The 14,612-nt window shown below is 44.1% G+C and overlaps 1 protein-coding gene across 4 annotated transcripts in view; it reads right to left on the bottom strand.

Annotated features, from left to right (window-relative positions):
* Window positions 1–14,612, bottom strand: part of NELL1 (neural EGFL like 1) — a 647,610-nt gene that overhangs the window by 477,126 nt on the left and 155,872 nt on the right. The window lies entirely within an intron of this gene.

Here is a 14,612-nt window from a genome sequence, read left to right as displayed (position 1 = left end):
TCTTCAGGCTTCCAGGATGATGAACGCGGAACGTTTGTGTCCTCTCAGCTTTCAGTCTAGTTTACAGAGTTCTCCAATATGTTAGGAACAGAAACCGTACAGTTAGAAATGATGTGTGACTTCAGTCACCTGGCACAATTTGTATCAGGATAATAATTACCTGTGTGCATGGCGGGCTGAGGGAAAGCTGGCTGCATACTGTAGATACACAAGTTTAGTTTTAAATATATATATATTAAAATGGAACTAAATTCCTTCCAAATAATCTGATTGGGTTGTAGAGAACAGAAAAGTACATTTTCTTATGGTTTGCTCTGGTTATTCGGAAGCTCAGAAGTTTCTCGCTCAGTAAAAACGCGTCCTACATCCTCAGGGAGTAATTTTGTTTCATGAACAGACGGCCCTGTTACTGTAACCCCACTCACATATAGACCTTACAGAGAACTGAGAGAACCATTCCATTATCTGCAGGCTTAGTATATAAAGCACAGCACCAACCACTATGAGTGAGCCCGTCATTACACAGGTCCAAGCGAGGTGAAGCTGATATAACCAAACTGAAGTCAGTATATAAAACGGCCATTTATCCCTGAATGGATATGTAACCTGACCCTCATACCTCCCGGCATCTCAGTTTTTGATGTTAGGCGTCGCTTTGTCTGAATGCGGCTATGTCTGGGCGAATCAGGACTGAGGACATGAAGCAATTTTATCCTGATTTCACCCCTTGTACATGTTTGTAGGCATGTAACATGTACAGTACATGTAACATGCAGCTGTAAAACAGGACATCAAAGTAATTGCAGACTACACGCGCTGTAGAGTGTACACAGGGGGGTAAATGTACTAAAAAGTGAGAGTTTTTAGAAGTGGAGATGTTGCCCATAGCAACCAGATTCTAGCTATGATCTTGTAGAAGGTGTAAAGTAGAATCTGATTGGCAGCTATGGGCAACTTCTAAAAACTCTCACTTTAGTAAATATACCCTAAAATCTCTCTTCCACATGGTATGGCCTTGACAGATATGTACACGCTTGAAATTCCACTGTTTAACTCCCCAGAATGTGGGCAGCACAGTGGAGTAGTGGTTAGCATTGCTGCTTCACTGCATCTGTGTGGAGTTTGCATGTTCTCGCAGTGTTTGCGTGGGTTTCTTCCATAATCCAAAAACATACTGGTGGGTTATTTGGCTTCTGAAAAGAATGAACACTAGTGTGACACCATGTAATAGGGAATGTACTGTAGATTGTAAACTCCCCGGGGGCAGGGACTGATGTGACGGACTATTCTCTGTACAGCGCTGTGTAATAGGTGTGCGTTATATATAAATGTTACTAATAGATGTCATTTATTCTATCTCATGGAGTGGTAGGCGACGCTCTCCTACTCATATTAAATTATACAGAGTGTTGATGTATTCTGCCTGTAAATTTATTAGTGTTGAATGTAGACCCAATGACCAGAACCCCCTGCCCCCCACCTTCCTATCCCATCATCAATGTTCCCATAGGAGCAGACAAGGGCTTTATTCTAGACAAAAGGGGCCACGAGGGTTTATTTGGGTTTAGGCTGCATTGTGAATTCATGGTCAGCATCTGCCTAATATTCTCTAGATCAGCTTATGAAAGTAAATAAATAAGAACGTCATAAAGGTGTTGACTTCCTCTGGATTTAATTGGCCTTGAAGCTTTAATTATCCTCAAAGCAGTGCCCAGGGCTGGGTGTTGTATAAAATATCAAAAGTGTCTAGACAGTCAGTCAATAGGTGAACACCAAATGGTCGACAGACAATATGTCGACATGGTCAAATGGTCGACACACACACGGTCAACACATGTTGCTGTTTTATGTCCTAATGCCTAACCCCAACACTCCCCCAGGTGCCTAACTGTCCCCAAACCTCCGCCAATTATGAAAAATCGTGTGTAGACCCTTTTGACCATGGCGACTTTAGTCCATATTGACCTTTTAATTGTCGACCACTTGACCATGACAACCTATTGCTTGTCGACCATCAGGTGCCAACCTATTGATTATCTATTCTAGACACTGTAGACCTTCCATCCAGATACCCTGGGGCTATCCAATTGCAACCATGATAAGCCCGCTGATTGCATTTAACGCAGATTTTTGCTCGCCCCCTCCTGAGGTGTGAACAGAAATCCGCATTAGGTTGGGCTTTATGCCCTTATCGTGAAAGCGTTAGCCCATAGCTCCGGGCACTTAGCCCGGATTCTACACTGTATGGGTTAAAGCATGACAGTCGTCGATGTACCATGTAAGGAAAAGGGCTTGTTGTAATTGAATAGCTCCAGGTGAGGTGAAGCCGATATTACCAAACTGAGGCTACTAGACTTTTTCCTTGTATAGCAGGAATCGAGCCTAATTCAATCCGTCTTTAAGAGATGACTATATCAAACACAGATATCCTCTTGCCAAAGCTAGACGGTATATTTGGTTAGATCTTCCTATCTATGGAACACTCCCTATAAGCCATTAAAGGCCTCCAACAGCAACTGAGACCTGGGGAATTTAAAGGGAATCTGTCAGTCAGAGGTTTCTGAAGTTTACACTGCAGTTTGCAGCGAGATGCTACAGAGTTTAAGTGCAGCCTCAGAGTAATTAGATATCATAGAGAGAAATGTACTGTACCACTTGTCTTTAGTTCCTGGGCACGGACGAGATAGACTAGGTGCGTGCAGGGTTACACACGTCGGGGCCTATTCATCATGAAAAAATATGCGGTGTGCTGACAAAAGGATTGAACTCGCAGAGTGTTCAATGTAAATATCATGCCTTCTTTACTTCATTATCACTTCCAAACTGCTTTTGCAGCTGAGACAGCTTTTTTGCAAGTGTGAGCCAGTGCCCCAGCAGCTCCGGTTTACTGTTAATATTCGCAGCCTGTGCTCAACTGCGTGTGCGTAGCGCCTCAGCCGACAGAGTACGGATGGAGGGCTGAGAATCAATCTCCCGATAAATGTGTCAAGGGGAAGGCATTTACAAAAATAAAAATAAATAAAACTTGACATTCACACCCCCATAATACAAGCCGTGAGTCCCGGAATGAAGACTCGTCAAGCGGCTGTGGCGACAGGTGCTGTGGACAGGGACGGTGCTGATATTAGGCAACCACCTAAGGGCGCCAGCCACTGGAGGGGGTGCCACGCAGTCCACAAAAAAATAATAATAAATTGGGTTAAAGTGTATTCGCGCTTGAATTATTTATTAAGCAGCTCTATGGAATGAAAGTTTTAAAATTAATAATAAGAGCGCTACTAATAAATGAGTATTTGAATAAATAAAAATAAAAATAAGGATAAAAATAAAATAAACCTGAAAGTAATAATAAAATAATTTTTTTTTTTAAATTTAAATAATGATTAAAAAAAAGAAATTAAAAATAAATATAAATGAAAATAAAGAAGACTAATAGCAGAGAAAGGGTTAAGATGAAAGAAAAGAGAAGGACATACAGTCATGTGGTTTATAGCTCTTTTGAGAAAAGTTTGTGGAGACCTTGGGGCCTATTCATCAACACTAAAATAACGTTTTTAAGGACATTTTCCTTAAATAACGTTATTTGGTATTCATGAACAGACTTAACAGACCTTGCTAAGCTCCCCTGCGTTAATTTCCACACTCCTCATACATTAGTATAGGTACATTAGTATATTACTACATTAGTATAGGTACATTAGTATATTAGTACATTAGTATTAGTACATTAGTACATTAGTATGGGGATGTGGAAATTGTGGTATTCATCAAATTCCGAAAATTATAAATATTCGGAATTTGATGCAGTTACTATTCGCCACTGTGAGGTGGCGAATAGCAGAATCCACTTACCTGTATCAGCATGTGCAGGTCCCCCGACGAGTCCCTCCGGCGCTCTGCTCCGTCCTCAGGCTCCGGAGGCTGGTCTGTCATGTGTGCTCCCCAGCAGAGCACAAGAAAGTTTAGACAAAAAAAGTTATTTTTTTTTCTAATCTGTCATGTGGTCTGCTGGGAAACCACATGACAGACCAGCAGGACGGAGCCGGAGGCTGCTGCGCGGACAGGTAAGTCGGGGGGGGGGGGGGAGGTGAGCGGAGGGGGGAGGTGGGTGGGGGGGATACGAAACTTAATGCATCTGTAGGCAGTGCTGCGCATGCGCTGGTTTTACAGATGTAACAGCGCATGCGCAGCACTGTTTCCAGATGCGATAAGGTAGTGTAGGCAGGGAAAGTATCTATTTCCCGAAAAGCTGTCATCGCAAAAATGAGAGCTTTTCGGAATAGATACTTATGGAGAGGAGGAATGATGAATTCCACCTATAATTAGCTAGAACTCCATGAGAGTTCTAAAGCTAATTATCTCCAGATAATTTTAATGTTTAATGAATAGGCCCCTTTGTATGGTATGTTTCAATAACCTCAGGGATCGCATGCTAACTTTCCCTACCTCTAGCCATGGGAGGAAGTAGCAGCTTAGTCCAGTTTGTGTGGTCCCAGCGGTGGTGTAATCCCCGCTGATGATTCCTATATAGTTTCAGACATGCTACTTTAACTAACAAACAAATACTGTTTAAGGTCTTTATCTAATTAAGACACTTCACACCAAGCGGCGTTGTCTGCACACTGCACCATCTGCCCGCGGCCCCTGTAAGTGACGTCATCACCATCGACCAGCCAAGGCCAGTCACACTTGGAAGCAACGCCGATAGGAATCATCAGCGGGGATTACACCGCCGCTGGGACCACACAAACGGGACTAAGCTGCTACTTCCACCCATGGTTAGAGGTAGGGAAAGTTAGCATGCGATCCCTGAGGTTATTGAAACATACCATACAAGGTCTCCACAAACTTTTCTCAAAAGAGCTATAAACCACATGACTGTTTGTATGTCCTTCTCTTTTCTTTTGTCTTAACCCTTTCACTGCTATTAGTCTTATTTATATTTATTTTTAATTTCTTATTTTTAATCATTATTTAAATTTTTTATTTATTTTATTATTACTTTCAGGTTTATTTTATTTTTATATTTATTCACATACTCATTTATTAGTAGCGCTCATTATTATTAATTAAAAAAAAAAATAGTTGGTATAATTCATGGCAGAGTGGCATATAATAAATTTGTGGCACAGCTGTGTGGCATATTATGAATTTGTGGCAGTATTATGAGGTACAATATGATTTTGATGCTCTGCTATGTGGCATATGCTATATAGCATATTATGAATATGGGACACTGCTGTGTGGCATATTATAAACAGTGGAGACTGATACGTGGCATATTATGAATTGGAGGGAGAAGGGTCGTTTGGTGAAATGTTGACTAGGGTGCCTGGAAACCTTGCACCGGGCCCTGGCTGTGGAGCAGGGACGGAGACGGAGCTGAGAGCCGCAGGCAGGGAGGACACAGCAAGGAGGGATCTGGAAAGATCCTGCTCCTGTTAACGGCAGCTTGTGAACACATTTGGGGGTCTGTAGGCTCTCTCAGGATGGCGTACAGTTACACCACCAAGTTCCAAAAAAAAAAAAAAAAAATCCTTTTTCGGAACTTGATGAATGACAATGTATATACGTCCACATACTAAAGTATAGGGATGGTGGAAACTGGAAACTGTTGGGGGATAATTGTAACTAGGAGATGCGTTACATGCTTATAATGAATGAGTGTTACTTATAAATGACAATTGGACATGAAAAGTTAGTAAAAAACAGAGTTAAGTGAAGATGAATACGCCCCTTTATTTGTATTTAGGAATAAACATGTAAGATCTCACTAAATGGGAAATGTATTTCTAATTTTCTATTATATACTTACATAATATTAATAAGTGTACAACTCAGGTAACTCCTAATGGCCGGTCACCGCAACCTTACTAATCGCATATATACTGACATATGCGATTAGTATCGCAAAGGGCAGCTCTTGCGATAAGAGCTGCCCTTTGTGAAGCTGCCAACGCTGGGTGACGGGGTCTCCGTGGGACCCCGTCCCCTCCGAGCCCCGGGAGCTTCCTGCTGGTCACATGTGCAGGAAGCTCTGGGCTCCTCCTCCCTGCACCCGGAAGAAGATTAGGAGGAGGAGGAGGCGGAGGACCCAGGAGGCAACCATGGAGAGCAGGTAAGTGGGGGCCAGCGACGGTAAGAAGCCCATAGGCTTCTGTAGGGTAACACCAGGTTTTTTTGGCATTACCCTCTGCACCGTTAAAAGTGCGGCCTGGGCCTTAGTACATATGGAAAGGCGGTAAAACCCAGAAACCGGGGTTTTTACCGCATTTTTCCATTAGTACATCCCGGCCAATATGAGCCCACTTATCCACTTAGCCCCTTTTTTGTTTAATTGAAACCGTAAAATAGAATTTCACTGGCATATATGGTTGAAAAAAAAAAAAACACGAAAAGGCAAAATAATGACTCTCCAGTCAGGTTACGTAACTTAAGCTGATGCCCCTGTTTAATTAAATCTTCTTTTCTGGGAGACCGATGTCCCAAAATGGTTCTGTAAAGGGAATGTCCATCTTTAAACCCCACCATTACTAATGTCCCCCAAATGACAGTCAGGATGAATCCTCCACCTGATGCTCCCACCTTACTTACTGACAGTGATACGGGAAGGGGCTTCCATGAGGCAACATTCTGTCCTGCTGGATGCAAACGCAGTGCCATACCTCAAATGTCCAGCCAGCTGTGTCTGGGGGCTCCAGCCAGCAAATCTCTAGTAGACCCTGCAGACTGCCCCGAGCTGCCTAATATATGGGGGAGCTGCCTCAAGGAGCTAAAGAATCTGAATATCCCCTTGTTACCTTTCTGCTGCCGAGGCTTCTCTCACCCCTGTGCTGAAGCCAGTCATTGTGCCGGTCACATTAGACAGGACTCATTTGTTTGCTTATACATCCTCACACAAAGGCAATCAGCTCCCAGAAAAGCTCATAGAAGCTGTAAGAAAGTGTAGTAAAGGCAACCACCACCATCGTACTGCTTTGGCAATAAACAAAACTTTACACAGATAGATACTGTGTAGGAGAGAGAGACAGACTTAACACTTTCTGTAGCGTTATATGTAATTATCTGAACCCTCCATGGCTGCAGCAGCAAGAAGAATTAATGGAACGCGTCAAGGTAAGTTTTAAACTTCATTAAAACTGTTACCTGTAAACTGGTCTTACCCTTAGCAGTATGTGCTTAATGTGCATCTGAAGCATAATTCCCACTTGGTTTTAACAGTGAAGCGATTAAAGCAGCGATCCTATAAAACCTAGAGCTGCGTTTTCCTTTAGTGCGTTACATAAATCACTGTGTCAAACAATAAAAAGCCGCTTGTACAGTATATGACATTCCCTTGGTTTGTAACTTCAGACTGCTATTCAGAACGCATCTTTCGGCACAGTATCATGTGACTACAATGAAAACTGCAGTAACATAGCACATGATGTAGTGAGCAGAGAGGCTTTGGAAGAGCCCTCTGAGCTCAACCTGAGCTACGTAATGTAAAATCCTCCCCCTTTTTAGTATGTATGGCCGTCCTAATGTAACTAGACAAAACCAAAAAAAACATTGTTCTGCACTGACAAAAACATGGTGGAACATTTTGCATATATATATATATATATATTATACTACAAGCAGGCTAGTGACGTTTCGTTGTAATGCAACATCATGAATCAGACATGAGGGTTAGGACTCCTATCTCTCATGTCTGGTTCATGACATGTTACATTGTGATAATAACCACATAAAGCAGGATGCAGTGCTACACAATACATTAGTACCTGCAGTGTATTAAACTAAACCTTGCCAACATACAATGACACGTCACTAGCCTGCTTGTCCTAACTTAGGACATTAGACAGAGATTGAACAAAGAAACAGGTTTTACATAGATTGGCTGAGATATCTGCATTGTGCATCATGGTTTATGGAACTCTACAAATACGTTTTTATATACAGTAAATATGCTTTTTAGGCCAGTTTTATACTTAAAATAATCCACAATTGAATGTTTTTTATCTTATGCCTTTGCATTCGGTGTGCGTCCTTGCTAAAGAATGAAGCAGAAATTACACATAGTTAAGGAACAAAGCATTATTCCGAAGCTGTGCACTTTCCAGGGGAACATTACAGAGAAGATACAGCTGCCTTATCATCCAAGATCAACCCCAAAAATATAAATAAATAATAGCTAAGTGCAGAGATGCCGACATAAAGAGATCAGGCTGACAGGTTTCTCTGGGGTACACGATTATATTATGCAACATGGGACAGGAAGGCCAACAATCTGCTAGCCGGGAAACAGAAGCCAAACCGAGACACTTGGAAACGAGAGCGTACCGACACCTGCCAGATATGAACAATGGCGGCCAAATCATATTTATGCATTGTTTGTTTAACAATGTCAGAATAAAATGCAGGATTTTAGGGGTTTGGGGGGGGGCGTAAGGGTATTGTGGTTTCCAAAATCAAATGTAATTAAGGAAAACACAGAATTTTACTTTTTGTTAAACAAATGCCACTTACAGTATACCCCTTTCAGACATACTGAGATTCCCGGGATTTTGGCCTGCCTCGACCAAAATTCCCGGGTCTCATGTCTGTGTGAAAGGTACCTACCCGGGAACACGTTCCCGGGTAGCCGCCCCTGCAATCGACCAGGGTTTTTCCCGGGACTTAAGTCCCGGGAAATTACCCTGCTTCTGTCTGAATGGTGCTACCCGGGAATTTACTACTCCCGGGCAGCACCAAGCAGCTTTGACATGTAGCTGACAGTGCAGAGCGTCCTATAGGATGCTCAGCACTGCTGCTTTGGGCTGACAGCGCAGAGTGTCCTGTAGGATGCTCAGCGCTGCTGCTCGCTACCCCCAGCACCGGCCGGCTGTGCCACAGCGGGCCGCCCGCACTCCCGCTGGACCACCAGGGAATTAAAATAAATGTTAAAAAATTATTAAAAAAAACCTGCATTACGATTGGCCGGCTTTTGGCTGGGAGGAGCAGACGGCAGAGAAGAGACAGGTAAGCAGGAAAACCCTGCTCTTGTCTGAAAGGGGTCTACCTGGGAATTTCCCGGGTAGACACTGTAGTGTGAAAGGGGGGCTCGACCAAATACCCGGGAATTTGCACAGGAGAAATTCCCGGGTCTGAGCAGGAAATTTCCCGGGTTGTATGTCTGAAAGGGGTATAACTTGGAACATAGGGCAATTCTGTATCTCTTTACAGGAACCCACACACAAATGTAGACCTGACTATCACATGCCATGGGGATAAGTGCTACACTGTTTAATGAGGAGGGGATATAGAGGCAGTTTTTATATCGGATGTAACTTATTTTAGGCATAGTGGGCCCCATTTACAAACTAAATATAACCCCTTTAGCGCTCGCTAAAGGGGTTATACCATCTTGCTGTATTTAGTAAACAGCGGTAATCTATGATTACCGCTGTTTGTACAGCATCGCTCTCGCCATCTAAAAGATGGCGAGAGCGATGCGGGCCCCATTGCCGGCAATGGAGACCCGGCGGTGCCTTTCCGGCTTCAACGAAGCCTTCCAGGCACTGCCGGGTCTCCCTGTCATGCACATGCGCAGACGGACCGTCGCGCATGGCCCTGGAGCCCCGTCGCTGGCAGCGTTAGGCTGCCAGCAGCCCCGCAGAGGACCTCGTCGAGGACGAGGATTCCGCTGGACTGTGCGGGACCTCGCCAGAGGGGTAAGTATTACTAAATACCAGTCTATCACAGTGATACTAATCGAAAATTCCAGTTGGTATTTCCCTTCGTTTGTAAATGGGGCCCTTAAAAAGAAAAACAACCCCACAAAAAGACTTAGAGGGGCGTTCATGTTTTCCAAGCTGTGGATCTTCAGCATGTGTCCGTTAGGAATAAATACAGCTGTGCACAGTTAGGGGTCCCGAGGACTGGGAGTATTTCAGACGTAGATCCCACACATACATACCACAGCTGTATATATCCTGCCCTAATTTATTATACAAACTACATTACATTATACATTAAAATATTCAGTACCACCCTAGCCCAAAAAGCTGTAGTACCAGTTGTGGCATTCAGTGGCTTTTTTATGTTTTTTTTATCTATTTCCAGTGAGGTGGAACCAGGAGGTTGTAGTGATGCTGGGGACAGATGGTGACACAGGGGTCAGCAATAGTGACAATGTTACCCAGAATATTATCCGGCAGCATCATCACAACTTTTTATCAACAATAAATATTTATGGCCCCTATTCAGCATTATTTTTTGCATGGACAGCGGTTGCGGTAACACGCTGTCCCTGCGATGTTACAGAAGGCCTTCCGTTTCTGCTCCTGCGCATGCTCAGTCATACGCTGGGGAACAGTCTCCGCCCCTGTTTTGCGGTGACCGCGGATGGGCAAGTCCAAATAGATTGACATGTGTATACAGGCTTTATATTAGTCTTTATACTTGCATATTTATGTGTTTTTATATTAAAATTGTATATATAAATGTTAAATATAATAGCACATAAATATACATGTATACAGGCTAATATAAAGCCTGTATACACATGTCAATCACTTTCAGCAGGTTAAACAGGCTCTAATTGGTCTTACCTGCCGCCGATCACCGGGAAGCAGGGACGGAGACCGGGGCGGTGTAACACGATGCTGCAGGGACTTATGGGAAATATTTCCTCTGTCCTTACAGATTTCGGGGAATTTTATATATTTTCTTCATATAACGCCATTCTGAGATGGCGTTATATAAAGTAATGATTTTTCGTGTAATTTAACACTTTTTGCTATGCTGAATAGCAAAAAGCGTTAAAGCACTGTAGAGATCAATGGCTGATCCCTACAGTGCAAGATGGGAATTAATGGAGAAGATAATTATGTTATCTTCTCCATTATCCCATTGCTGAATAGGGGATTTACATAGAAAATACGGAAATCATAGTTTCCGCATTTTTATGTAAAAAAACCATCACTAAATAGACCCCCTAGTGATGCCAGAGACGGATGAAACAAGGCAATACGGTGATGCCAGGAAAGGGATGGAACACAATGACGTAGTGATGCCAGGAGAGGGATGGAACACAATGACGTAGTGATGCCAGAGAGGGATGGAACACAATGACGTAGTGATGCCAGGAGAGGGATGGAACACAATGACCTAGTGATGCCAGAGAGGGATGGAACACAATGATGTAGTGATGCCAGGAGAGGGATGGAACACAATGATGTAGTGATGCCAGAGAGGGATGGAACACAATGACGTAGTGATGCCAGGAGAGGGATGGAACACAATGACGTAGTGATGCCAGAGAGGGATGGAACACAATGGCGTAGTGATGCCAGAGAGGGATGGAACACAATGACGCAGTGATGCCAGGAGAGGGATGGAACACAATGACGTAGTGATACCAGGAGAGGGATGGAACTCAATGACGGAGTGATTCCAGGAGAGGGATGGAACACAATGACGTAGTGATGCTAGGAGAGGGATGGAACACAATGGCGTAGTGATGCCAGGAGAGGGATGGAACACAATGACGTAGTGATGCCAGGAGAGGGATGGAACACAATGACGTAGTGATACCAGGAGAGGGATGGAACACAATGACGTAGTGATGCCAGGAGAGGGATGGAACACAATGACGTAGTGATACCAGGAGAGGGATGGAACACAATGACGTAGTGATGCCAGGAGAGGGATGGAACACAATGACCTAGTGATGCCAGAGAGGGATGGAACACAATGATGTAGTGATGCCAGGAGAGGGATGGAACACAATGATGTAGTGATGCCAGAGAGAGATGGAACACAATGACGTAGTGATGCCAGGAGAGGGATGGAACACAATGACGTAGTGATGCCAGGAGAGGGATGGAACACAATGACGTAGTGATGCCAGGAGAGGGATGGAACACAATGACGTAGTGATGCTAGGAGAGGGATGGAACACAATGACGTAGTGATGCCAGAGAGGGATGAAACACAATGACGTAGTGATGCCAGGAGAGGGATGGAACACAATGACGTAGTGATGCCAGGAGAGGGATGGAACACAATGACGTAGTGATGCCAGGAGAGGGATGGAACACAATGACGTAGTGATGCTAGGAGAGGGATGGAACACAATGATGTAGTGATGCCAGGAGAGGGATGGAACACAATGATGTAGTGATGCCAGGAGAGGGATGGAACACAATGACGTAGTGATGCCAGGAGAGGGATGGAACACAATGATCCAGGAGAGATGTAAATTTCAGCAGTACTCTGCGATAAGGAGAACAGAGCAAGCATTCACTGATCACAATATGATGCAAAATCTAACACAAGTTGCTCTTTTAAGTGGCCTTCTGCTGCAAGAATATTCATGAGATTACAGCATAAGAAATCCTAATAGTTTCTAGAAGATTGTTAGATTTCATTTCTATGAAGAATTCAGCCCACAAATGTCTGTATCTCCACCGTGAGTAGCCTATGGGCAGGGTTGGAGCATCCATTTGGCAAACGCAGGCAGTTTCCTAGAGCACTAAAACACTGAATGACTGACATAAGATCACTCATGCAGTGTCTGCGATGCTCCCACATGTCGCTGCGGCTCTGGCAATGAGTACACTATAACTTTGCAGTCATAAGCCAGACGACCAACTCATAAAATTAGATTATATGTCACAAACTTTCCATTCCACAACAAAATACTAGTAAAATAAGCAAAGGGTCTTTAGAAATTAGCCCAGATCAATCAACAGCCTTATCTTCTGAGCTACAGTATGTGTCCTCACTCTGAAGGGTCTGTCACATGGAATCACAATGAACCTGCATTGTGACCCGTGACAGGATCACAGACCCAGAACATGGCTAGAGAAATTTTTTTTATCAAGATTCAAGGCTTATAATCAACTTCTATCAGGAAGAGGGCTGAGGGAGGGAGATGAGAAGTAATGGCTTGTTTTATACTATGTGACACTATAACATACCGAGTGCTTACAGGAGGCAACGTCTACCTATCACCTACCCACAGGAGATGCAGCCATTTTTTGGGGCTCAGCAACAATTCCTGTGAATGTAACCGGTCTATCCCCTTAGGACTAGTGACATCACTAACACACACCATGTTGCAGACCCTCCAACACGGCCCCTTCACTTGGTACACAATGCTCTACTCCAGTACTTCCCTATTCATTTATGATTGCAGTCACCTGTGATTAACTAATTCATTGATGAGAAATGTTTCACCGCAGATGACGTCAGTCATAAACTAAGAGGGAAGTCCAGGAGTGGAGCATTGTGTACCCGGTGGAAGGGGCCATGTTTGAGGTGCTGCTAATGTCACCAGATGATAGTGAACAAATAGGCTGCATATTAATACTGATGAAAATGAATCTATAAGTACTGGGTATACCCAGCAAGGAACATTAGGCTAAGATGCAGAACACTAAACTACTCCACCACCATGTAAATGTAATGGGCCTGTACAGGGTCAGTTATGCAATCCAAACCTACTGGTTACACTTAGCGCTGTCAGAAGATGAGGATATTCACGGTGACTGATGTTTCTACCGTATCTTGCACCCAAGACCAAGGACACGGAAGCAGTGTACATCCCGGGCGGGTGTAGTATGTATTACCGCCGGCCGCGTGGTACAAATCCTGACAGCAAAAGCCCGGCAGAGGTGAAGATCCCGAAGCTACAAAAGGTAAGTACTAACCGATTTTTACCCACTAACCCTAACCCTCCTTTAGGGGTACCTAACCTCCCCCCCATGTGCCTAACCCTAACCCCCTCTAAGTGCCTAAACCTAACCCCCCCCTCTTCCCAGTAGCCTAACACTAAGTCTCCCGGGGGGTGCCTCACCCTAACCCCCCATTCCCCTAGCCTGACCCTAACCCTCCCGGGGGGGTGCCTAACTCCAAGTCCCCCCCGGGTGCCCTAAAACCTAAACTTCCACCCCCCACCCTCCCCCGTGGCTGTCCGCGCCTGGCTTACCTTTGTTAGGTATGCCGGGCTCCCTGCGTAGGTCTAATGGCAGGTGTTGGGATTTCGACACCTGTCATTAGTACTTTGCCGGGATTAGAGAGTTGGGAAGCCGGCGGTCGGTATTTAGACCATCGGCTTCCTGACTACATCCCTCCCGGGCCCATAAACATAGTGATGGGCCCATATACACAGTGGTGGGCCCATATACACAGTGATGGGCCCATATACACAGTGATGTGCAGCCCCTTCAGTCTAAACTTACAGGACAGATTGACGACATGAACGTTTACAGCCCTAAACGCCCAGCAAGGGCTTGTCCACAGGAAAAGTGCATATAATAAATGTGAATCGTATCTATCTGCACTTTCCTCTCCTCCCTTCCGTAGTCCAATAGCGTTTATCACCCTGAATGATGACTACTTTCAATAAAATACTGTTTCAATATATATTATAAAAAAAAAAATCAATTGAAGTCTGTAACCGTTACAGTGGAAACCTTATATCACTGTATATGAATAGTCCCAGCGCCCTGTCACAGGCCCATCGGCCTTCACAGCAGCTATATTGCAGTATACTATATGTATAAATCATATATGCGGAACTAAAGACACAACTGATAACATGCCTTCCCCGCGTGTGGCTGGGCGTCAGATAGATCTCACTT

This window comes from Taudactylus pleione, unplaced genomic scaffold (assembly GCF_031769625.1).
Source record: "Taudactylus pleione unplaced genomic scaffold, aTauple2 ptg000875l, whole genome shotgun sequence".
Lineage (NCBI taxonomy): Eukaryota > Metazoa > Chordata > Amphibia > Anura > Myobatrachidae > Taudactylus > Taudactylus pleione.
The sequence above is the reverse complement of the archived record's forward strand: the minus strand, read 5'-3'. Positions and strand labels throughout refer to the sequence as shown.